Source organism: Balearica regulorum, chromosome 8 (assembly GCF_011004875.1).
Source record: "Balearica regulorum gibbericeps isolate bBalReg1 chromosome 8, bBalReg1.pri, whole genome shotgun sequence".
Classification (NCBI taxonomy): domain Eukaryota; kingdom Metazoa; phylum Chordata; class Aves; order Gruiformes; family Gruidae; genus Balearica; species Balearica regulorum.
In genome coordinates this window covers 4,934,219-4,959,861 of record NC_046191.1, presented here as the reverse complement: position 1 = coordinate 4,959,861, position 25,643 = coordinate 4,934,219, and the positions used below count along the sequence as shown (strand labels likewise).

Below are 25,643 nucleotides of genomic sequence, written 5' to 3'. Positions count from 1 at the left end.
GCAGCGATGTTGGCCTCAGCCATGAGGAGACTTAACAAAGGTTTACAAAATATTCCCGCCAGCCTCAGCAAGCGTCATCGGCAAAGATGGAAAAGAGAAAGAAACAAAAGATCAGATGAACAAAGTCTAAAGATTGCCTTGAGGTTATGTCTAGTGAAAAGAGAAGGTGAGCAGGGCTCCTTTGACCAAAACTGGGGTCTGTCAATATGATGAGTGAAAATTGGTGACTGAACAAGGCTGAAGAAACATCATGGGAAAACAAACAAGGGAAGAACGTTTCAGAGATACCATCTACCCAGGGTTTGATGTCACTGCCCAGACTTCGTTCAGCAGTTTTACCTCGAGGATCCCTGCACCAGTTTGTCACAGTACTGCTACCACATCAGTCAGACTCCCAGTGCAGAAACAGAACCTTTTTCTACTTCATATGGGATCCTTCCCACTTTTGCATTTACTCCTCTTTCACTTTTTACCAGATTGTGGTTGCTTGACCCTGGCTAGATGCCAAGTGCCCACCAAGCTGCTCTATCGCTCCCCTCCTCAGCAGGACAGGGAAGGGAGAAAATAAGATGGAAAAAAACTTGTGGGTCAAGATAAAGGCCGTTTAATAAAGCAAAAGGCTGCACACGGAAGCAAAGGAAACCCAAAAGATTTACTTCCCATCAGCAGACGATGACCAGCCACTTTTCAGGAAGCAGGGCTTCAGTACACATAGAGGTTGTTCTGGAAGACAAATGTTGTAATAATGAATGTCCTCCCTTCCTCCTCCTTTCTCTTAGCTTTTATTGCTGACCAGATGTCACACGGTGTAGAACATCCCTTTGGTCAGCCTGGGTCAGCTGTCCTGGCTGGGTCCCCCCCAAGATCTTGCCCACCCCCAGCCTACTGGTGCATGTGGAGGAAATGTTGGAGAGACAGCCTTGATGCTGTGCGAGCACTGCTCGGTAGTTGCCAAAACACTGGTGTGTTATCAACACCTTGCTAGCTACCAATACGCAGCACAGCATTATGAGGGCTGCTATGGGGACAATTAATTCCATCTCAGCCAGACCCAATACACAGATTTTTAATCCAACATACAGATTTACACCAGAAAAATGGGACGAGATCCAGAAAGCGGTGGCTGTAGCCAATCCACCAGCTGAAAGCTGTGTTACGAACTGAACAGGCTCCTCAGCTGAGGCCACTAGCGCTGCTTCCCTCAGCTCACTGCATCGCCTGTCCCACCCTCAAACACATTGCTTGCCTCCATTGGTTTTGTCTAAACTGAACTAAGCAGCCTTATTATTTGACAGACTAAGACACTTCTGACCAATACCTGAAAACAGGGGACACTAAGTTTTCATTAAGGTTGTCCCGCTAACTACATTATTTCTATTGCAGAATAACCAAGATTTCCTTTTCTGGTGCATCTCAACAAATACAGTCCCAATGTCTAGCAAAAATTATAGCTGTGCTCGCTATAGTAACCAAGTGGTCTGATGCCTTTGAATTTCTGAACCAGTTTAGCTATTTAATGTATTGGGGAGACACCTTTGAGACCATCAATTCCACTGAATACGAACGGAGGTTCAAAAAAAAAAAAAAAAAAAAAAAAAGTGCTTGGTCTAGGTGCATAGGCCAATAAATTATCGTGAACTTGTGAAAGGCAACTGAAGCTCTGTGAAAAATCAGTCTCATCACCTGGTCACGGGCACCCAGAGGGGACTGTGTAACAGCATCAACATGCCATCTCCACATTTCTGCAGTCTGATGATGTGTGACACGCTTTGCTCCTCAGAGCTCTCTCACCACAACCTTTTCTACAACCTCCCCCAGAAAGGAGCATTAGCTATATAACCGGCAGTGGTGTGTACCCAGTGCTTCCCAAGCTGCGCATTTCGTTTATGGAGAACACAAAGGCCAAGCCACAATGTGACAGACTAGAACAAATGTGTTACCTGAGCAAGTCCAGCTACAAGCTAAAGCAACTGTAGGAAGTGTCTGAATCCTACACACCTCTTCTATAGCCAGCTGGTCTCCCCCCCACCTCCAAAGTCACTAAAACATCCCTTATAAAGGGGAACACACCACATGAGAGCAAGTCACCTTAAACAAAGCAACAAAACTAGAAACAAAAAACCAAGGATGAATTCTTCTAATTGCAAGTGGACAAACAGATGCTTTGCATTCCTGATTAGCTCAATTCCGACCACATAATTTGTCAGGCTTGGATTCAGGATTATGCCACCAACACCCCATGTTCTCTTTCTCACTTAACCTGTCATATAACCCAAAGTGATCTGTAAGACTTTAAAAAGCCTTGCTAGTGATGGTAGATCAGAGCAGCCAACCAAAGCGTAGAACAGTCTAGCAGAGAATATCCTTCCTAAAGGCTAACAGTAAAACACCCAATTCCATGTTGGAGGGAAACCGAGACAACCACAGGGGAATTCTCTAACAGGAAAAGCAAGGCTGACCTCACATATTGGGAGTTATGGCCAGTCTCAGACAGTGATTTATTTTCCAAATACTTATCCACCAGTCCAATCTTACTTAAATGCTGTTATCCAGAATGATCATACTTGATGAATTATGAAAGTCAAGCCACTCACTGCAGTAAATTCTTGATTCAATTCCAGCAATTCCACGTGGATCCTGAAACATCACTAGTACCATGAGATGTTTAGCAGCTATCTCCAGTCTAGAAACATGAGATCACATTTCAGTTTTGACACGACAAACATACAGGCACATCGTCACTCTACGCTTCATCTAGACTGGGGTGAATAGACGGAGCAGGAATTCACCACACCACCACTGCTCCGACAGCAGCCATCAGATCCCAGTACAACCCATGAACAGATTTCATTCCACCCAGGACACACCTGCAGTTAAATCTAAAGCCTCAGGATCCAACAGCATACTTTTCCACAAGCAGACTTAAGACTCTGTCGCTAATGCTCTAAGGGACAACTCAATCTTCTGTGATTTAGCCCAAACAGACAATACAGTTTGATGAATTGGTTAGAGAGATTTCCCCATTAATCTGAGCTTCCTCCAAGAGTTCAATGCCCAGAGCAGACTATCTTTGACAAACTCCCAGTCCATGCAAAGAGGAAAGAGGGATGCTTTGCCACTAAGGGAATGAGAAGTTAGAGCAAAGACCATCACTAGCCATCTGTGGGCTGAGCAGAGGGGCAGGGACAGATGGACGGACAGACACGGCTTGCAAATACAAGACCAGGAACTTCATCCCCAATTAAAATATTAGACAGCTGAAAAACTGATTAACCACCAGTCTTGTCTTTAATATAATGGACGTAACCTTAGAATCTTTGACCACGAACAACCCAGCCTCTCAAAAATTTACTACAGGAAAATGCATTATTAAATCAAATCTGAGCATGGCTTAGAATCTCAGCTCTCTTTGTTCCCTGATGCTGCAAGGATGTATCTGGGCAGGGGGTGGAGGGAGAGGGAGGGGTGTTATGAGCAAGCTGGCTCAACTGATTTCTTGTAAATACCATAAAAATGAACACTTGACCATAATCTATGAATTGGATACAAAGAGAGAAAAATAATTCCTAAGGAAATGAGCACTTTTAAGTGCTTCTTGAGCACCAAATTGAAGAAAATATTTATGAATTTTCCATCATGTTGTGAAGCATCATGTCAGGCAGGATCAACCACATAAAATTATTTTGTGACAATACATGTAAATGGTTTTAACATTCTCTGTACCTCTAAAGCAATAGCAAAGTCTAGCCAAGCCATCTGAGAGTTCAGAATTGTAATAGAGCCTTTGAAGAGATTATTTGCAGACTAATCCTATATTTTCTCATGGAAGCATTCTACAATTTGAAGTACCATATTCACACGGCACATTTCGCCTTCCAAAATTACCTCTGAAAGAGCCAGTGAAAAATTATACACTGCACAGACAAGCATATATCTAAATGATATGCATGTCTAACAGAAATAGATTATTTTCAAGGGGTCCTAAACTCAGCTTTTCCATTTGTTCATACAACTGCATGCAATAATAATTTATGTGTAAGAATCTATGCATTTCAATCAGATACACACAACTGCTAGGGCTGTTTGCTCATTTTTGCATGTTTATATAAAAATAATAAAAACAAGCACATCTTTAAAAGTATTACATTTGGGGTTTTTTTTAAATCTGAAAAAGAATATATTTACAATCCTCATAATGCTGAAACACCTTCAAAGAAGAGATATTGCTTGAAAGCAATCACCGAGAGATGTCTTCAACACATCTTCATTATGCATCTCATGCAGCCCCTTTCCTTTATTTTCTTTATTCCTCACCTATGACTCTCACAAATTCAGGCTTCTAACGTTGATCTTCTAGATGTCATCCAACTCAGATGACTCCAACAGCAGTCAGTCAAAAGCCTGAGTGTCCTAGTGACATGTTCAAGCACTTCAACATACCCCACGTAACCAGTGAAGCAGGAAATGGTTAGGCTAGAGTAACCCACAAAATATTTTTCGGTTAAAAAAAAACACATGCGTGTGTGTGCACGCACACACAACCACTTTGTTCAGGCTGCAAAGAAACAGTCCTCCAAACCCTGTTTTAAACAAGAAGAAACTAAGAAACCAAGAAACTAAGATACAATAAATTTCTTATCTTAAGATCAGAAAGAAAGATATGATCTTTCAGATCAAAAGTCTGGTTTGGTACTTAGATCAACCCAAAAGAAAAACCAACTTGTCACCACAGGAAATTTTCCTGATTGCCTGTTTCAAAAAAAGCCTGTTTCTTATCCGAGCATACCAGCAGATAATGAATGAAAGTGGTTAAGGGTTTAGGAAATCTTCAGGCAAGCTGTAGAGGAAACTGTTGGGATCCTGCTTATTCCAAAGCTCAGCCATTTCATCAGCCAGCAGCAAGCGAGCCGTGCTGTGCAGCACTGCATTACAAGCAGTATGCTCTCCACTGGTTTTGTTTGTTCCGAATGAACTCCGAAGTAATAACACCACACTGGAAATACATTGGGGTAGCAATAAGAATCTGTAGTTGCATTCTTCTATCTTTGTCATGCTGGAAAATATCCAGATTGAGCAGCAATAACTTGCTGGAACTTCAACTGAAACAAAAGGGGTTCGATTTGCTGCAGCCCTCCTTGGTACAATGAGCTTGAGAGTCCCGTACCTGCAACCGGGAAACATAGGACAGGGCGAGGGAGAGGCAAGGCTGACCTTGATTTCATCCAGTGCCGTGGATTTGTTAACTTCCGGTCTCGTTTGAGATAAAACATTTAAAAAGAAAACAAATGTGAGTATGAAGCAGTTTTAGCAAGTCAGGTGTATTTATACACAGCATGTAATTTCTAAAACTACAGAAGTATTGTGGGATGGATACAAGAAGGCTGTCTGCGTCCATACCACTACAGGGTTGAGCCAAGGTTACAAAAGCTGGAGAACATGAAGAACATCTCAGAATAACTTGAAATATATATATTTACATGTTCTTCAAAGCTTTACCACACAGCATTGTACCAGAAAAACTAAACGTTATTCTTTCTGTTTTACCAGAAGACAGGCAAAGAACAGAAGACAGTGAGCAGTGTCACTGTGGGCTGAGGAGATGAATCACATCACGGTGCTTACACCACTGCATCACACCTCAAAAGCAAGCAAGCAAAAACCACAGTGTAGGTACAGCTCCTCACCCAAATTCCTGCCCACCCTTCTGTTTTCATCTTTGCCTCTACACTGTTCACAGTAGCCGGTGGTTTACAACTGCACAGAAAAATCATTTACTTTCTCTACATTTGAGTGCCACAATTTCTAAAATGGGAGCAGTTTTACCTCCCCTCCCCTCCCCAAAGAGATATTGTTCTCCTTATTCTCCTGTTCTGCAAACACCACTGACACTGTCCTGGTCCTAGACATGAACGCAGAATAGACAGCCCCACTCACAGAATACAGCTGCCTTTAATATCTTTTCTAAGACAAAGAAATTAGATTAATCTCATATTCAAAGGTGAATGTCATGCTCAAAAAGCCAAGGCTTTTCTCCAATAACAAGCTTGTATCTGTAAAACCCTGTGGCGCAGCAATACCAGGTTTCATTTCCTTCTGTCTTTTGCCATGGAGAGGGGAGAAGAATTTAGTTCCATTGCCCCATTCATGGTACGTCCTGGGTCTTGACTGAACTGACTTTTGGGTGAAATAGAAGGAAGAGTCTCATCAGTGGCTTTCAATAACTTAATTTAAAAAAAAAAGAACAAAAACCCCACCAAACTCCCACCACCTTCTAAATTTTCTTTGTCCGTGTGAGGAGTGCATTAGATCAGATAAGGGATATTAAATGGCCTTTAAGTGTGACAGCTCTAATGGGAGTCCCAAATTGTGCTGCTAGCAATATACTGTACTTACAAAACAGTAACATCAAGATGCCAGAACAGTGCCATGACCTATATTTCCTGCAAACCAATTTTCTTCTTTGTAGGGTGGATGGAAAGAATCCAACTGCTTTTTAAGTTCCTTTTCCTTCTAATGGAACTATGCCATATCACACACATTTTTCCTACACCCAACTTTTCTATGCCTCACAGCATTTAAAGCATGAATTATCTACAGTCTATTTACGCAGTTATAAACAATAAATACTGCAAAATCGTGTTTAGGCTGCAATTATCGGATGGGAACAGAATTCTTCATATCTCATTTCCCTACTTTTAAAAGAAGCCAAATCCCTTAAAGGAGACTCTTAAACAGAAGAACAATGTTACAGAGGAATAGAGGTCACATATTCCGAGGAATTTCTGTGGATTCATTATTGATGAAGTATAGCTTAGCTGATGCTGTCAGAGCACACAAGTTCAGACCTTAGAATTTCCACCCTCAAAATTACAATTCTCCCCACTCTCTATGCCTTTTAGTACTGCGGCTTTTTAAACACTGTAAGCAGGGGAACCATGAACCTTATGCCATAGTGACCTGAGCTTCTGGTAAGGCATCACCCAAAAAAATCCACTGCTAGCGCAAGGCAAAGCCATGTCTAAGGACCGAAAGGACTGGGAGACAGAGCCACGACACAATTCCCAGGGTCGCTGCCCAGGTTTTGCACGTGGGAAGACACCCAAATTTCCAACATTCAGATTTATCAAAGTGAGGCAGCTATTTACTCTTTCGGGTACTCCCACTCTACAGGAAAATTGTATCTTTTAAGGAGGACGTTAAAATCAAGATGACATTTTTGAAAGAAAGGAGGTATGTTTGACTTCTTTGACTCCCAATGCCTTGTGATATCCCTAAAATTTCCATCTTTGCCTCAGGAGGATGTTTGCACATACTGACACGCTATGCTCCAAGTGGTCAACAAAACACCTGAAAGGATTTCTGATTGTTTTTACCACCCACCCCCCTTACAGACATCCTTGCCAAACACAAACACTCTCCCTCAGGCAGGAAAATTTGGAAACAGAACACCTGATGCAGCTTTTATTCCAAAACTGTCTCACGTGTGTTGAGTGTCAAAAAGAGGCATGTTGTGCCACAGCACCCGCTTGTCTCGGGAAAATTGAAATCATTCAGTGTCTAACACTTTGAATGATTTCCCAACTTCTCACGTGCCCCATCTGCTCCTCTCAGTTCATTTTGATTTGTTTTAGCCTTTGTGTCTGCAGTGGCACCAACAAAACTGCAGCATCACTGCAAGTTCCTCTGCTATGGAGCAGTGCCAAGTTTGTCTCAAATTCAGCCTCCTTCAAAAGAAAAACAAAAAATAAGATCGATGTCCAGTTCTCTTGTCTCTCCCTTCCTCAAAATATGCACAAGCAGCTATCCAGCTTCAATGCTGATCTCTAAAAATAACATGCTACCTATAAGATAACCAACATTAAAATTATAAATCAGATGTCTGCAGAATACAGCAAAGTGCATGAATGCCCTATCTCCATCCCAATTTTACTTTATTAGCCGGTCCAATTAGCTAAGGAATTAAGTCAAAATTACTTGAGTTTATGTAGCATTTTGTTTCTTTCCTGTTAGCATGGTATTTACAGGACCTTTAAGGAAAAAATACCAGTTACTTTCCAACATTTAGAAAACTGGGATTCTGAAACCAGACACAGAACTTTTAGTTAGGTGGGAAATCATTCAAGACAGTAGGTGAGATGTACACATAAAGAAGGTTCTTTGTTAAGACACAAGGCAGGCAATCACAGTGCTCTCCCTGAACTTCCAGAGAGCCAGGACACTCCCATCCAGGGTTTTAAAAAGGGACTTAAACCATAGAATGGTTTGGGTTGGAAGGGACCTCAAAGATCATCTAGTTCCAACTCCCCTGCTGCGGGCAGGGACACCCTCCACTAGACCACATCACCCAAAGCCTCATCCAACCTGGTCTTAAACACTTCCAGATATGACAGAATATGACAGAAGAAAGATGTTACAAATAAGCAACTGGAAAACCACCACCACCATCTGCCCATATGTCTCCACTGAAAAAGACTCAACCCCGCCTGAGCAGAGCCTTCACAAAAAACTCCAAGAAAACCTCACACTCACACTCTTGTTCATCTTTCCACAGGTTTAAAGTCAGCAAGCACCAGATTAATGAGGGCCCACAAAGATGCAGGTGTACCTGTGAGGAGGGAATCAGTCCAAGACTTTCACTTCTGAGCCACCAAGGACCAAATACACAACATTGCACAGAGAAAAAACAGCTGATGGGGAACAGCACTCACAGCTCACACCTCTAACTTGTGTTCAGTGTCGCTGTGAGCATCAAGCTGAAAAGAGCCCAAAACTCTAAGAAGAAAGACTGTCAGTGGGACTGCCAGTGGTCTCAACTTGCCTTAGGTTCACTCTAAAGAAAGTCTTAACCCAATGTAAGCCTCTCCGAAACCTCAACATACACTTCTTCAAGTGCAAAGTACTAAACAACACAAGTGACTCAACATGTGGCTGGGTTTGGCATTCATAATGAAAGTTCAGGATTCAGGTAACCATGAATTTCTACCTTAGCTTCAGAAAAAGCATACAGTGAGCGTACTGATACTTAACTGTACTCAGCACTAGCTCCACTATGCTGAATCATTTAGCCAGAATTTCTTACAGTAGCCTCAGTGGTATATTTTTTTCTCCAGTGTTCATTCCTTCCTTCCAGTGAAGCTAATGAAATTTAGCTTTACGATTCAAAAGATGTACGGCTATACATCTTTAAAGAGAAGTCACTAAACACACTGCTGCTGCAGCATCCTGAGCAGCCAGTCGCAAAGTTGTGCTGGTCCTGAATTCAGGGAACGTCGTTCAGCAGTCATTGGGGAGTAAATGAGGCAGAAAGCAAGTTAGCCAGGCAACTGCGGAGCCGAGAACCCAATCAGATGTGGGAGCTGCAGGGGAAGCAAAGGTGAACAGAACTAGAGAGCCAGCATCCGACATTTGCAAGGTAAAATATGATGTTTGCAACTAATAGGTAGAAGTAGGAAGAGAAATCTCACTGGCAAAAAAGGCTGGCTGTTTCATAAATTGCTCCTGTGAAATTCTTTGGAAGAATGAAGTCCATGTCAGTGAGCATGTGTTCATACTGCTGCTTCAATAAAGGGGGAGAAATAAATCAGGATACATATCAAAAGAATGAATTAACTAGCTTTGATGGACACACCACTCTCTTTCAAAAAGTACAATTGGTCCAATCTCTGTTCCTATCTGTTGACGTCTGCTGACAGGTAAAAAATGCTATTCCATTCCCTAATTTTTACTTTTGAAATAAGGGCTATATGATCTCCTTGTCACTGTGAAATTCTTAGCAGCCATGATGTACAGCATAATTCCAATGATGAAATTTTAGTCGGTTACTGATTTGTTCTACAACATACTGCAAGAAAAGTTGTCAGCCAAATGTCTCCAGCCCACTGCAAAATACATTATTAATGAAATTAGAGAAAGAGGAACCTTTTTGTATGGCTCTCGTTAAATAATTCCAAGCCACTCCACTGCACAATTACAGTATCTGAACTTTGCTTTTTAAATGTTGCCATGTGTAAACTCCACCGTGTATTTGCACTTGAAGTGATAATCTGAAGGCAGAGCCTGTACTAAGTGAAATTATTACTAAACTCTACTACTTCAGGTCCTCCCACTAACAAATGTCATTGTACCCTAGAACCCTGCACAAGGTGACATTCTTCCTACCATGATTAATATTTTATTTCTTCAAAATTTGTATACAGAAAGTTACAGGAACAGACAAGCATTTCCACAGAAAAACAATCTATTTCAAAGTAAGACTGCCATTTAGAATTAAAAGTACTTCCTTGGCCTCCAGAATCAGAATGAACTGGGCAAACCACAACCTCCAGGACCAACAGTGATATTCAGCCTAGATCATTCCTCCACATGGGAAGAATGCCTGGTCTCCTGTGACTTGGCACTAGATAACCTGAGCTGGTACAAAGTAAACTGTAAAGGAAAGAGAAAAAAATGCAAAGGAAAGAGAAAAATGCCTGATCACACCATATCACCATGATGGAGGAACTGTTGAATCGGAGGACTGAGTTGCTCGAGGAATTGGTAACACGTGCCTTTCCATGCCTAGGTAACCTGTGCAAATCTGGCTCAAGCTGATAATGATCAAACCTAATTACAATCTGATAGCTGATCAGTGGCTTATATAGTCTTGCCCACTCTTAAGATTTTATCACAAGTCTCATGATATTTAGTGTTGTTCTTAAGCCCTGATTCCTGAGGTCAAGCAATTACCCAAGATTCTCCACTTCCAATGAAAATGAATTGGAGTCTCCATCTCATGAGCTTGGAACAAAGCTTTAATTATGACCTAAATGCAATATAATGGTTTCTAAACTCAAAAAAGCACAGCCTGTTTACATTCACAGGATTTTTAAACTGAAAAGGTTAAGTTTTAAAGACTAAGTCAGAACCTGGAATGGTTGTTTGACAAAGCTGCACATGAATCATCTTACTTCAACTTCTGGTGCTCAGGATAGACCAGCATCCATTACCACAACCAGCACATTCACAGCCTGTGGAGAAATAGGTTGGAAGAGTAGGACTGACCTGTCTTTGAAGTGATTCACTTGTTCTTCGTGCTGATACACAGCATGTCTCCTCTGCAAGCCTCATCCGTCCTTGCTCTCCTTTCAGGGGGCACATTCACTTTCCAATTGCTCATTTCAACACTTTATACCAGGACACTTTTTTTTTTTAATATATACATTCAAAATTCTGCTGGGTCATTTTACAAGCTTCTTACAGCTGTACAGATATATATAACACAAGTATTCGCAAAGAACAAGCAACTCCCAACAGACAGGTCATTACACTATCAAACAGCAAGGGTAGAGCACGTATCACCAAATAAGTGAAATAACAGGCTTAAACCAAAGTCATTGGTTAAAACTACAGCAAAATAAATCACGTGCACAAGGAATTACTTCAGTTTTCTACATGTTTGCAACACTGAGTGCCTTGCTAGAACTTTACACCTTTCCTACCACACCGATGCCTGTCTCTTAAAAAGAACTTCTACCACCTCCCATGCTCTAGTCCAGCTCAAACAGCTTTAACTCAAGAGAGATCCAGATGACAGGAGGGAAGAGGAGATGGTGTACTGTCCTGCACTGGCTTTTGGCTAAGTTCTTCACCTCCGTGTAAGAAAGCCCTTCTGGCTCAGAGCAACAGGCCAGCTGGCCCTGTATTCAGTAACCTTGACTCTTTGGCAGTCACCAAGAGCAGACACATATTGCAATAATTCACCAGAACACATTTCCAGCCTCCAGACATTTGTGAACCTGGCATTTCTACGCCAGAAGCGCTATCACCCCATGCAATAGTCCCCAGTTCTACCACAACCTTTTCCAGGCAATTGTTTGGTCTATATAAGCTTTTAGCACCTACAGCATCCCAAGGCAGTAAACTTTCCTGAGTAACACCACCTTGTGTAAAGGGTCTTACTAGTTCTGTATCTGCTGCTTGCTCATGTCATATGATGGCCTTCACTTAATTTATTGGAGAAAAGACAATTCCTTATTCAGTTCTCCATATGGTTTTAATAGGTCTCTATCATAAATGCTCTCTTTTCTGGGCTAACCTTCTCCTGTTCCACTACTCTTTTTTAAGCTGAGGGGACATGAAATCTTCGTCAAGGGTAGCCCAATCGCACTCAGAAAATAGACATTCAACTAAAAATCTAACACTTCTGTTTCTGTAAAACAGTTGTCTTCCTAACTTACTTGTCCAACCCAAACGTAGCACAGCAGTCCAGAACCTTTAAAAGCAGGATACTTACTAATTACTCCAGTTTTCTTCCATATTAAAGACATGACTACATAGAATTCAAATTACATAGCTCAGAAGGAAAATTAGATGCTGGTGACTTCTAAATTGAGATCTCTCTGGCTTTGGATCAGGGAAACTTTTAGGTCTAACACATCAAACCAGCAGGCTGGAATTTTGGTCACCCAAGGAAAAAGACGGTAACACTTTAACCCCCGACTTGCTGCAACAGCCAAAATGGTGAATAGTCACTGTAACCCTTTTGTTTTCTCTCTACGCTTTTTATACTTGATTCCTAAGAGGAGCCTCAAATACGCATAATAAAAACTGGAACATTTTAGACACTAAGCACAGCTGACCTTTACATAAAACTACTCTATTTCGATAATGTGTAAGAAATGATGCATTAGTAACCAACATGTCTGTTACGCTTTGTAAAGATAGCAGGGATGCTGAAAGCTTTCTTTTTTTCCAGCGGTATGCCTTTTCATTGCTCTAAGCCAAGTAACACACATGCTGCACCACAGTGGGATTATGATTTGAGAAGCTGGTGATCCTGATGTCCTGATCCCAGGACACATTTCTCCAAACTCTGGCATACAAGTTACATGTCCGCTAACCATGGGGCAACTGTTGGAAGGACCTTTGTATGGATAACTGCTGTAGAGAACTTGTGATTTAACTGAAGTGACACCACCATTTGCAATAAAGAGCATACTCTCAACCCTAACCAAGGCTTGACTCCAACTCCACGCAGTCCTCCTGTGGACCAAGCCACGAAGCCTTTTCCACATGAAAAATATTGAACTGATATAATTTAAAGCATGAATGTAAGCTCATTTGAAAGGCTGCAAAACCATGCGTAGACATGGTTATTTCAATAGTAAAGTCGCAATTTTCAGTTTAGCTTCAGCTAACTGAAGGCGTTTAAATGTTAAATCTATATAAGCCAGTCCTAATCTGAAAGATGTTGTTTTCGATAAGGGCCTGTACCAGCTTAACACTGTAGGGAAAATAAATCAATTTAAAGTGAGACTTGTTCAGTGATCATGTATGTCTCAGACCTATGACTGGAGGGACTTTGGTCTACTGACAGTAATCACACACTTTAACACAAGCCCGACATCATCTCTTCATCCACCAGACAAATAAAATTTCACGTTGGAAAACAATAATGACAACAAGTTAATATTTTCAGTAATAAGTTATCTTCACAAAGAGCACTTGACCTTCATTGTAATTTCCACACAGCTTGCAGTAAACCACCTGAGTGTGTATAAAATGTAATGAATAAAGAAATATTAAAAATGATAGAATGTTATTAAAGTAGGTCACAATTCAAACAGCACAATTACTGAAAAAATGATGTTTGAAACTACATCACTCACAATCCTTCTCACACGGGATGAGCTACTCTATAATTTATTTTGCCTAACAACAGCTTCTGTCCATATTCTCTCTCTCTTTATCCCCAAAGACTCTATTAATGCAGCCCACTGTGCCGCATGACAGCATAATGCCCACATGAGGCATGAAATGTCACAGATCACAGCTTTACACCTGGCCAACATAATATATTCATCAAATTCTTTCAAGCAGTAGAAGCGTTTGTTGTTATTTTGTGGGTCAAGCCACACAGAGGCAGATGGAATGGGCACTTTATTTACATGTGAAGTCCCTAAGCCCATTCACTTTATTTATGACGGACAAAATCTGGCCTCACACAGTCATCTAAGAAGCCTTGGACCAAAGACATTGTTATTTTACAGAGATAAGGAAGAGTAGTTTCCTCCGAGGCTACTGGATGATGACGAAGATTCATTTTGTTCCTTACCATTACATTCCACATACTCTGAACATCTTAAAAAGCTTCGAGTTGGGATTTTGATACACAGCCTAAGAGGAAATCAGCGTAATTAAGACCCATCTGAATGTTAAGGCAACTCTGACAGACGGTAACAGAATGATGAGACTCTCCCTGGCACTCAGGACTGTCCCTGTGAAACCCCACAAATTCTGTAGAAAGTGCACCAGAAGTCTGCGTAACACAGCTTGGAGTGGTCAGCTCTTTACTTTTAACCAAGACGACACGTGGATGCTGTCCTGGTTTCAGCTGAGAGGATTGATTTTTCTTCACAGTAGCTAGTGTGGGGATATGTTTTGGATTTGTGCTGGAGACAGCATTGATAATAGAGAGATGTTTTTGTTCTATGGACCTATTGTTGAGCAGTGTTTACACGGGGCCAAGGCCTTTTCTGCTTCTTGCACTGCCCTGCCAGCGGGATGGCTGGGGGTGCACAAGAAGTTGGGAGGAGACACAGACAGGACAGGCGACCCAGACTGACCAAAGGGATATTCCATACTGTATGACGTCATGCTCAGTTTATAAGGAGCTTGGGGGAAGCGGGGGGGGCCACGTTCGGAGCAATGGCGTTTGTCTTCCCAAGTAACCGTTACGCGTGACGGAGCCCTGCTTTCCTGGGGATGGCTGAACACCTGCCTGCCCATGGGAAGTGGGGAATGAATTCCTTGCTTTGCTCTGCTTGTGCGCGCGGCTTTTGCTTTACCTATTAAACTGTCTTTATCTCAACCCACGAGTTTTCTCACTTTAACTCTTCCAATTCTCTTCCCCATCCCGATGGGGGGGGAGTGAACGAGCGGCTGCGTGGTGCTCAGCTGCTGGCTGGGGTAAAACCATGACAGATGCAGATACCAGCTTTACCCATCCTTCCATAGACTACAAAACAATCTAAACTGTCCACAGATACATGAAAACATAGAAGGGAAATCCTTGGATGCAAAAGGTATCACTTTATACATTACATATATTTTAAGTGATTTTGAAACAGTTTCTAAATTATTGACATTGATGTTATCATGAGAGTTTTGAGGGAAATTTCTACATAAACAGCAAAAAATCTTTGCTGTAAGGAGAGTATTAACCCTGTTATCTTTTAATTATCTGTGTTGCACATGAGTATCAGTGACATAGGTAGCTTAGAAGCATAGCCTCCTCATGTTTCAGCTTGCAAGAAAACAAAGTATCAGGACAGGTCTTCCAATAGGAAAGAAAAAAAGGGTCTACTATTACATTGCTCTTCATATTTTGTTAATAAAATTATATACTAAAGTCTGGATACAGATCTAGTTTTATCTCTCAGCATCTACCACTGCTTCATGACTTCTAAGATAGACTGCAAGCACCTTGATAAACTGACTAAAAGGTAGCTCAGTAGGTACAGAGCAATCCTCCAAGTTCCCAGAACCATATTTTGACTGAATCACAACAAAAGCGCCATCTTAAACCTCCAAAATAACACGAAGCCTCTTCTCCCCCCAAGAAACATACTGCCATCCTACTGCTATTCTAGCCTGAGTACCAAAGTGTACTGATATTAAAACACACTCTGAACTGGACAAAGACTTCTTAAAAAAAGTGCTTTTTTGAAAAGATTCAAGTTCAGATAGCTAAAAGGAAAATTGTCATTATAGAGAAGAAAATATTTTACACATCAACTCCTTCCTCCTGAAACGCCAGTTTCAGTAAGATTTATCATCTCTTTACTACTGACAGGTGATTCTTCCATCCACTGGTCCTCATAAAACAGGGGCAAGAACCAGCGTACTAGAAGGAGAGGGAAATACGCCGTGGCCAACTTGAAGTGAAAGGGGACTTCTCCATAGGAAGATGGTAGTTCTCTAAATCAGAACTGAGCTTTGATGTGTGGTCTTGCAAAAAATGCCTTATTAGTCCCTGAAACAAGTAACTTCCATGCATTGACACAATCCACTACAAAGACCACCTGGAGTTACCAGGGTGCACCATGTCACATAACACTCAACCATGACAACCAGGGTTGACATGGTTCAGAAGAACCTGCAACTAACAATATGCATGCAAAGAGATTACAGCTAACATGACAAAATTTAAGGGAAGGGAGGAGTGATGGGGTCAGACTACCTTTACCTACCCCTCCACAAAAAAGAAGCTAAGTAGAAAGGAAACATCAAGTAATGCTGAGTGTCTGGATTTTCTTTTGGTTTAGCAGCTCAAAGTGAAGAAAACCCTTGGATACGTGTAGCTGCAAGGCAGGTGTGCCCGGAGAGCCTCAGGCCCATGGAGAAGAAAGCACATTGACCAAAGCAACATATCCTGAAGGAAGGTAAAGCATTCACTTCATCCCCATGATGAAGTGAAAGTTCAAGTTTTCAAATGAGATGTAAAATAGAGCCCTGACCATTCATCGTCATTAAAGATCCCATGACAATTCTTGCAAGAGTAAAAATGTTAACTAACATGTCCTGGCCAATATCCAACTTGGATAATTGCATTCTGCTTCCTAAATTCCCCTTGCAGTTTCAATTGAATTAGTTTTTCTTCATTTCTCTTCCCCAAACCCCTCCTGCATAATGTTTCTAGCCCAGAATGGCTGCTGTATTCCACTCCAGAGGTGCGTGAATTATCAGTGTTGGGCAATCCCAACGTACATTTTTTATACATCAGTCAGAGAAAATGCTCTGTGAGCCAGAGTAATACCCTCACCTCTCACTGAGGAGTATTTAACTTTTCAAATAAGAAATCCCACTGATGTTCATAAGATTTTTTTTTTTTCTTCTAAATATTGCCCCGTAAAGAATGGTAGGGGTACCAAACCCAGCCTCCTACCAGGTAGAAAAGTCCTCTGCTGAGCCGTATCCTCAGCTTAAGGAACCAGATGCGGCTGCTTTGACTTCAACAGAACTCTGCTACATTAAAACAGGAGTAAATATTCATTCGGTATTTTTCCACTATGTCACTCATGTTTAATTGTTGCAAGAATCAAAGAAGTTGGCTGTTGAATGCATCAATCTGTGGATATAAAACAGGAATATCGGAACGTATTCTCCTCGCTTTTAACTGGCTTGCACAATCTTCACACTATTTTAAAGGAAAGTTGGAGGTTCTTTAACTTGGCATATGGATGAAAAATGAAAGTGCTGTGAAATATGAATCTCCTGTTGTTTGTTACATGTACACTACTGTAAGTACTCAAAATACTATGGAAGCAAACTGAAAAGTCCTGACCCAATGCATTTTACGAAACAGGAGGAGCAAAGGTGATTTATGTGCATAAAAGCAAAAACTGACAAGCCTTTGATTTTCTTGTACAACAATCCCAAAACGATTGTCAAGACTGCTTAGGTTTTTCGCCCTCTGCACTTCCTGTAATAAGACCATTTTATCCAACATGCTGTTTTATAGACACTTCGTAAAGGGTCATTTCCATCTGTTATCCAGGTTACTCAAAAGAATAGTTCTCATTCCCTCTTCCAAGGACTCTTAGCAACAGTTGAGAATTGCTCGTTTACATTTCCAGCCTGCTTCTGCATCCCTGGTAAGGCGTAAAACCACAGACATGCCACCTATTTCGTTCTTTAGAGCTCTGACAGCAGAAGGACATCCTTAAAAATCCAACAGAGCAACTGTAGGCAGCCTGCAGTCAGATGAATGGGGAACACAGAGAATATACTCATTTCAGGATTTCCTCATGAGTATCATATCCCTTCTCCTTTCCCCCTTGTAAACAGTGAATTCACTTAATAGGTGTCACTGTGAAAGCATCCGTATTTGCCAGCTCCAGGCTGGGTTAGCTGCAACGTCACGCTTACTTCCCTACACAAAGCGTGGAAGGAGGCGATGTGGGACCCCCAATAGCACCCTACTGGGAAATGCTCCCAGTACTAAGGTACGGAAATGAGTGGTGAAACTAAAGGTTGGTACCAGAGGGTGAATATCGGGCATAAGCATGACTTACGCTCATCTGATGAGCACAGATGGATCTGTAAAGGAATTTTATCTCAGAATCAGATGGTTAAAGAAAAACAGACTATGTTCTTGATCTGCAGCACACATACAAAGTTGGTAAGGAGAAAGCTGATCATCAGAAGTGACTGACTCAATCTTCTGCTGCTCATTTACTGTCATTCTGAGTACCAGTCTTGACTCCAGTTTGGCTCCTTCTGCACACAAAGGTTGACATCAACATGGGAACTGACACCCTTCCTCAACTAATACTCATCTGTTCCCATAGTTTTGTTCCAGCAGAGTAATGGGCTTGAGCTGGAGAACACTGAAGTGTTCATCCTTATGGTAAGTAGTGCTTAAGATTACCTGGCATTTCTACAGTAAACACAGGATTTAAAGCTTAGTCCTCTCACTGAAATATAATTTCAAAATTGTACAACTGTTCATCAATGGCCTCAGTTTCATGAACAACCTGAAAAAAAGACTGGAGTAAGATGTCTTTCAGCCACTCCCTCCTTCCTGCTCGCATTTTTTTTTTTAAGACTACTCTACTGTATTTGGAGTGGAGATGTTAGCATTACTGCGCTCTGAAACACAGTAGTCACTGCCACAACAATCAATAAAAAAATTAGCATGACTACAAGAACAGAAGCTTGGGATTAGAGAGATCTAAAAATGGAAGGATTTCCCTCCCCTCTGCATCCTGATGAACCCTTCCAAAACCTGACTGTAAACATTTTAATTCTCTGTCAGCTTGCTGGAGGAAATCATTACAGAGGCAAAATTAGAGAGCACCGGGTGCCGCTCTGCAATAAGCGTCTGTCAGTCAAGCAGGCGTCACCCTGCAAGTCACCCCAAGCACTTCCATCCTCCAATCCAGGAGAAGGGTGCTGGACACAGAGGGTTTGCTCGGAGCACTGCTCGAGTGATCAGGCCAAAGCTGCACTTCAGCCAGTCAGGGGCATGATTTTTTTATTTATTTATTATTTAAGCCAGAGTCATTCTCTCTCCTCTCCCTGGCTCAAGCAGTTTATATATTTAATTCAATTTTAAGAGATACGTGTTTGTTTACTAGAGCAAACAAAAAACAGTAATGACGAGCTGCAGCTAAAGAGAAGTAAGCAACCCGCTTGTCTTCCACTCAAAATTAAATTTTTAGCACCAAATATTGACATTAGAAGGTAAGCAGCTTAGTTCCACGTCTGCTTTTCACACCTTCCAAGTACGCATCAGAGAATTTAGTGCGAGATCGCTGAAGGATACATGCTGACCTGTGCTGTGATTTCAGCATTATACCCCACAGAAAGCACCATGTAAAATGTGTTTGGGTTCCTCCGAATAAACCTTCATCCCCAAAACTGCCAAGACCATCAGCCTCAGGAATCTTCTTCCCTTTTATCTCTAGTTTTCCTTGCCTTCATTCCTTGCAGCATCACAGATAGAATAAACCATACACAGAAGAGAATGATGATACCATGTACCACTGCACTCTACTTAGTTAAGGAAATACAGTCAAGCAGGAGACCTCACTGTCAATTAAAGGAAGAAGGGGAAGGAAAAAAAAAAAGAGACCAGAAGAACCTGTTGCAAAAAAGAGAGAGAAAAATTATTTAATTCAAATTAAAGCTTTGGGTTTGAAGCTTTTCCTTTTTTTTAGATTTTGAGTTTAGATTCACCAACCACATGAATACCTACAAGCAATTTAAGATCACAATTTAAAAAGCACAATCAATTCAGCCCAGATTGCTTAAATCCAACATAATTATTTCGCATAGAACTACTGAAGTCTACTGAAAACATAGCTGCAGCATTAGAGGGTTATTTGCTCCAAGGACCTTTTTAATATGGCTGTATTGTAATACTGCAGTGCAAAAGCCTCTCTAGTCACGAAAAGAAATTTAGCTCAGAAACACAACTTGTGGGCAATGAAAAATACATTTGCTTCAATTTGCACTCATTTAATAATAGCATTATTTAACAGGATCAGTTAAAACGACTATCCTCAGAAGACATAGCAGTGCACCTCTTCTCATGAAACTCCTAGGGCACCAAAATGAAATTCATTTCTCCAAACCAAACACTCAAAGCAACCAGCAGCACTAGAAAGCCCATATTTAAAAGGGAGAAAAACATTTTGTGACTGACCACAAAAAACAGCCCCTCTCTCTCCTCTCGATACCCCCTCCCCCCCCATTTTACTTTAAAGCTACCATATATTTCACTGGCAAAGAAAATTATACTCTTCCATTGGAAGTAACAACGTATTTGTCATTACACTTTGATTTCCATTCGAAATCAAGAGCACACACATTGGGAAACAGCTACTAAAACCTGGGTGTATACTGTATCACATCACTAGTCAAACCTCATATATCCTCGCATAATTATTTTCCTACAAGGTTATGCCTAATTGGCCACTAACCTAACTGATTAATCATCTACATTACAAGAAGGCGTTGAGAAAAAGGCTGAAGGGCAACAAAATATTTATTCGGGTTGCAAATATTAAACCAACAGGGGACAGCTGGTTCAAGTTGCTCCTTCCAGGCTGCGCATAGGTGGATGGAAAGAAAACCCTGCTAAAGAGTCACACGCACAGAGAAATAAGAAAGAAACCGGTGTCTCACGTTCATTCCCACTACGGTCGCGAAGATGCTCGCTACAGCTCTAAGTTGCCTTTGCCCGCCTCTGGAAGTGTTAAATTATTCCACACGCCACCGACACAGCGGGTTCTCCGAGCAGAGCCGCGGTTCGCATCTCCCCGCCCGCACGTCCCAATCGCGCAGTTCTCGCCGACTTCGCCCCGGCTGGCAGACGAGGAGGCACCGGGCTGGCCGGGCATCCCTCCCCGCCTCCTCGGCGGCTCCTCCGCTGCCGCCCGCCGCGCCGCGCCAGCGCCTCCCTCCCGGCAGCCAAAACTTTGCGCCGAAGTCCGCCGCCGCCGCTCCGCGCCTTTCCCTCCGCACCCAGTTACGCGGGCGCGGCCGACCCGGCAGCGGCACTGGCTCCCGCGGAAAGCCAGGATCCCCCCCCCCCCTCACACACACACACACCTGCGCAAGGCGGCAGCGCGGAGGAAGGGCGGGGGGGGGGGGGGGCGTGTGGAATCGAGGAGGCCACGGGCGACTCCCCCCGCGCAGGGCCGCGGCCGCCCCCGCGCAGCCCCGCGGTTGGCTCCGCGGCTCCCCGCCGCCGCCTCCTACCTGCAGCCGGCGCCGCTCCCCGCAGGGTCCCGCTCATCCTCCTCTGGCGGCGGGGGGGCGGGGGGGGGGGGTGCTGCGCCCCCTTCCCTTCCCTGCGCTCCCGCTGCTGGGCGCGGAACCTGCGCCGGCGGACGCGGCTCCCCAGCGAGCAAATCCGCGGCGCTCTCCGCGCAGCGGCAGCCCCTCGGCAGCGGCGGCAGCGCCGGTCCCCTGCAGCCACCGCGCTACCGCATTCCCCCTAATAGCGGGGCGCGGCGCACCCGCGCCTGGGAGCCCCCCGCCCCGCCCGGCCCGGGAGCAGGAGGCGGCGCCCGGCGGGTCCCCCCCTCCCGCCCAGCAGTACCGGCCCCCCCAAACCGCCGCTCGGCCCTGCCCCCGGCCTTCTTTCTCGGGGCTCTGCGGCTTCCAACTCGCTGTCCGCCCGCACCGTCCCTGAACCCCACCGACCCGCGGCACCCACTTTCCTATACCTCCTCTCCCCGTCATCCACTCCCCAGGCTGCTGCCTCTTCCTTCTGCCCCAAGGGCCGGTGGGTTATGTGAGAGAAAGCTGAAGAAAGTCATTCCAGCGCACAGGTGGTGGTAGAGAGGCCGGGCTGGTCAGCGCTCCCAGCTTCATGGCAGGGGGGGCTGCAGCCAAAAGCTGAATTTGGGGAATGGGACACTTGAACCATTGCCCAGGCTGGGCAGCATCGTCCCTGGCAATGGGCAGACAACAGGTAGCAACTGTGAAGATTCACGTGCCTTTGGCCAGCAGAGGTAGGTCTCTCAAGTCAAGTGTAGACACTACAAGGCGTTCTGGGCCCAGCGGGATGTGGCATTGCACTTCCTTCCCATGTTGACTTCTTTTCCTTGGCCAGTTCTGCTGGGCTCTCCCACAAGAGGTTTGCTTCCTGGCTGCTGTCTCTCCTGTACCGAGAGGAAGAGTAGATGTCTGCTCTTGCTGCTTGAAAACGGACTTCAAAGGCAGAAATACTTCTGAGTGACAGCTTATGGCCACAGTAGATCAAACTTCCCTTTTTGTTCACAGTTTGATGTTAAGTATTTATCTTGGAAGCTCTGACCTAACCCAGCTCTGTCAATAGGTGACTGGCTTGCTGGGCAGTGTTCAGGAAGGACAATTACCATCTGTGTACTGGTATCTCTTTTGCTCTTCTTGTCCACTCTTTCAATGGGATGTCACCAAACAGCAAAATTAATCCCTGGCAAAGAAGAAATTCATGTGTGAGCTTGCAAACCACAGCAGTGAGACAGTGATTAAAGTTCTTGTCTAATTCTAGGAGATCAAGCTTGTAATAGCTAGAGAATGAGACTTAAGCTGCTTTAGATATTCCTTCATATGTAAGATCATTAAAGCATCTGTGGTTACTGTACCTCATAGGAGAGGGAGCCTTGCTGGAGGCGTTAATAGTTGCTAAATTCGGTGGCTACTGACATGTGACAGGGTGTTAACCTCTTGTCAGTGTGACCCGACACATTTGACTAAACCATTTTTCCTGGCCCCAATCTCTTACCAGCTCTCCCGAGTCCCATATTTATTACAAGAGTAATAGCTCCTCCTGCTTAATAGGCTTCTTTGATGCAAACCTTGAGCCATTTGACAATGGCTGCCTCAGACATTGTTATCCTCAACTCGTGGGTGATAAAAGATGAATAAAGCTGTCCAATATCCTATTGATTATGTGATTGAGATATACCCCGATTGCCCTTCTTAGTTGAGTTTCTTCCATTCTATTTCTTTTCTGGGGTTGGGGTGAGGTTGGAAAGAGGAACCATGCCTACAAAACAACCCTGAACTTGCAGTCTGTCTGCCCAATCTTCTCTGATCCCACCACGTCTATGTGAGGAATTCAATTCTCAGCAAAAATATTTGTCAAATCTCAAGCCACCCTGCATCCTTCCAGTGTTAAAATTATGGTGTGTCTGACTTTGAGGCCCCAGTAGTTTTCTCACTTTTGTCTTCTTGCCTGGTTTTGGAGGGAGAAGTTTGGTAGGAAATCTGTCAGGTTCCCATAGTGACTGCATTAAGCCACAGCTGTGGGCTTGTGATTCAGGTACAAAGCGAGATTTAAGACATCGGGGTTTAGCCAGCTCCAGTACAGATTCCTCCCTCTTTTTAGCAAAAATACTTGCTAAAGACAGACAGGATGATCAGTTGGGTTCAAAAGCTTGCTGTTGGTGTGATTAACTCCCTGAGCTTTGGGAAGGCTCCCAACTTGCATAGAAAGAGCAAAACAATGCATAGCTGTACCAAGAGCATCGAATGTACAAATGCTTATCTGCAACGCCATCCAAACAAAGAGATACAGAATCGGGAAATGCTTGCAAAAGATCACTGAAAGAGATCTATATGCAAGTGACATTAATTTCCATTCCTTAAACGCAGATGTCTGAGCAAAAAAGCCACATAAGTGCCTCTGAATAAGAGAGCACTGGAGTGCTCACACAGAGCTGTCTGAGCTCCAGTGCCTCTGAGTCAGCTGGGAAGCAGAGTGCCACAAACAGCTGGGCAAGCAAAGGAGCAAGCCCCGAGAGAGGGAGCAGGAGCAAAGATGCTGCAGTGCACAACTGCAGTGAGGGACTGATTATACTCATCTCTGAGCACGCAGAGTTTGAAATGGAAATGAGGAGAAGGTTTCCCTGCCACACTACCCAGCAGCTACAGTAAACGTTGCTCTAAGACAACAGGGAAGCAGGCAGCACACAGTGTGGACTTTGTTTTGTTTCACCGTTACTCAGCTCATCTCAGAGGTTCATTTAATTGTTACTCAAAAAGTCCCGTACAGTAATGAAACATTAAGAAAATACTATTTCTACCTTCACATCTCGACATTGATACTGAGGTCTCCCTGCATGCGGAGACTTCAGCTTGCACACTCAGAGCAGAGCAAATTATCAGTTCTTTACCCAAGTCCCATCCTTGCAGGCTTGGAAACAAAATACTGCCTGCAATGCAATGCAAAGGCCTCCCGAGTCAGGAATTCGAGAGGCCTCACATCTGAGCTGCAGAGTAAGTACACTGCATCCTTTTGCAGTCAGGCATGTCAGAGAATGCCTCAGGTTATAGTGCCTGCTCAACCCAAAATTCCTACGAGGAAACCAAACCCACCTTCACTGATGTACTTTAGTTCTCCTTGAACCTTCAAAACTTCCAGTCTCGTAACTTCCAGGCAAGGATCAATGGAAATGTCTAGTAAACTTTTGCCTCTGCCTAAAAGAGAAGTTTGACGTTCCTTGTCATCATCCTTTATCACAGCTTGGGATTTTTTCCCTTCTTTTTTCTGACTTTAGGAAACTCCTGGGTTTCTCAGGCAGGACATGCATCTTCTGATGGCACCTGGAAAAAAAAAAAAAAAAGAAAAAAGGAAAAAAAAGAGACTTCATGTCTCTGTTTTAGTCGGGACAGAGGTACTTAATCAAATACGTGCCCAGGAATACTACAAGTCTCATATACATAGATAAATGTTCTGAATTTTGTGCTGCGATGCTTTTACTTTAGGACTTCCCAATCATGGATCTCATGGAGCTTAATACAGGTGTCATTACTCCCATTTTACCAGACAACTGAAGTGAGGCAGTTGCTGTTTCAGTAGTGGCACTGTCTGGAAGCAGATCAGGTAGCATGACTTGGCTTTACATCCTTCAAATACACACAGAGTGATTTGGAACCTTAGCTGGACTACAAAGATGATCTATCTTTCTGGAGGTTTCCTTTTGACCTCTGCTATAACAACCATGCTGTATCCAACAATCAAAAGCAGGAGACACTTTCATCGGAAGTGACACTAATAGATTGTAGAGCCTTACGTCCCTGCTATTCCCACTGCTCCAGGTTCTCTCCAGCCCAAGCAGCTCTGGGAGGCACGTTCTGGGATTGTTGGTACCACATCGCTTCCATTTCTATCAGAGACAAATGATCAATGTTTTCTTTATGATTTCCAGACAAATGCAGTTAAAAGGGATTTCTGAGATACTTCCCAATTAAGCGCATTGCATCACTGGAGCATCCACCACATACTCTTCCAGTAAACTCCAGTCTTTAGACTAATATTCAGATGTGAACATTCGTCTGGATTTACATCCACAAAATACACACCCACCCCCTTCATCCAATGAAATAATTTAGTATTTTAATGCACTAGTCACCGCCAAAAAATACTACTTCCCAAAGTAAAAGTAAAAAGCATTAATAATAATTGCACTATTATTTCCTCCTTAAAATATATTCCTCCATATGATTTCTCTAGAGGAAAACACAAAAGATCTCTTTTGACTGCCTTATATTCCCTTTCTAAGCATTTGAGAAATCAAATTTTAATAGCTTAAATATGAATTAAGAAAAATAAACTTAAAAATTGAGATTCACATTGCCTAATATTCTGTTTGGACATATTTATA

At 43.1% G+C, this 25,643-nt stretch overlaps 1 protein-coding gene across 2 annotated transcripts in view; it reads right to left on the bottom strand.

Annotated features, from left to right (window-relative positions):
- Window positions 1-21,421, bottom strand: part of DAB1 (DAB adaptor protein 1) — a 467,469-nt gene extending 446,048 nt beyond the window's left edge. The window contains exon 1 of one of the 2 annotated variants that reach the window (XM_075759288.1): window positions 21,247-21,421. The gene's annotated coding sequence lies outside the window, so the exon portion shown is untranslated. The remainder of the gene's footprint in view (window positions 1-21,246) is intronic. The other variant, XM_075759286.1, reaches the window with a different exon arrangement.
- Between the last annotated feature and the right edge of the window lie 4,222 nt (window positions 21,422-25,643).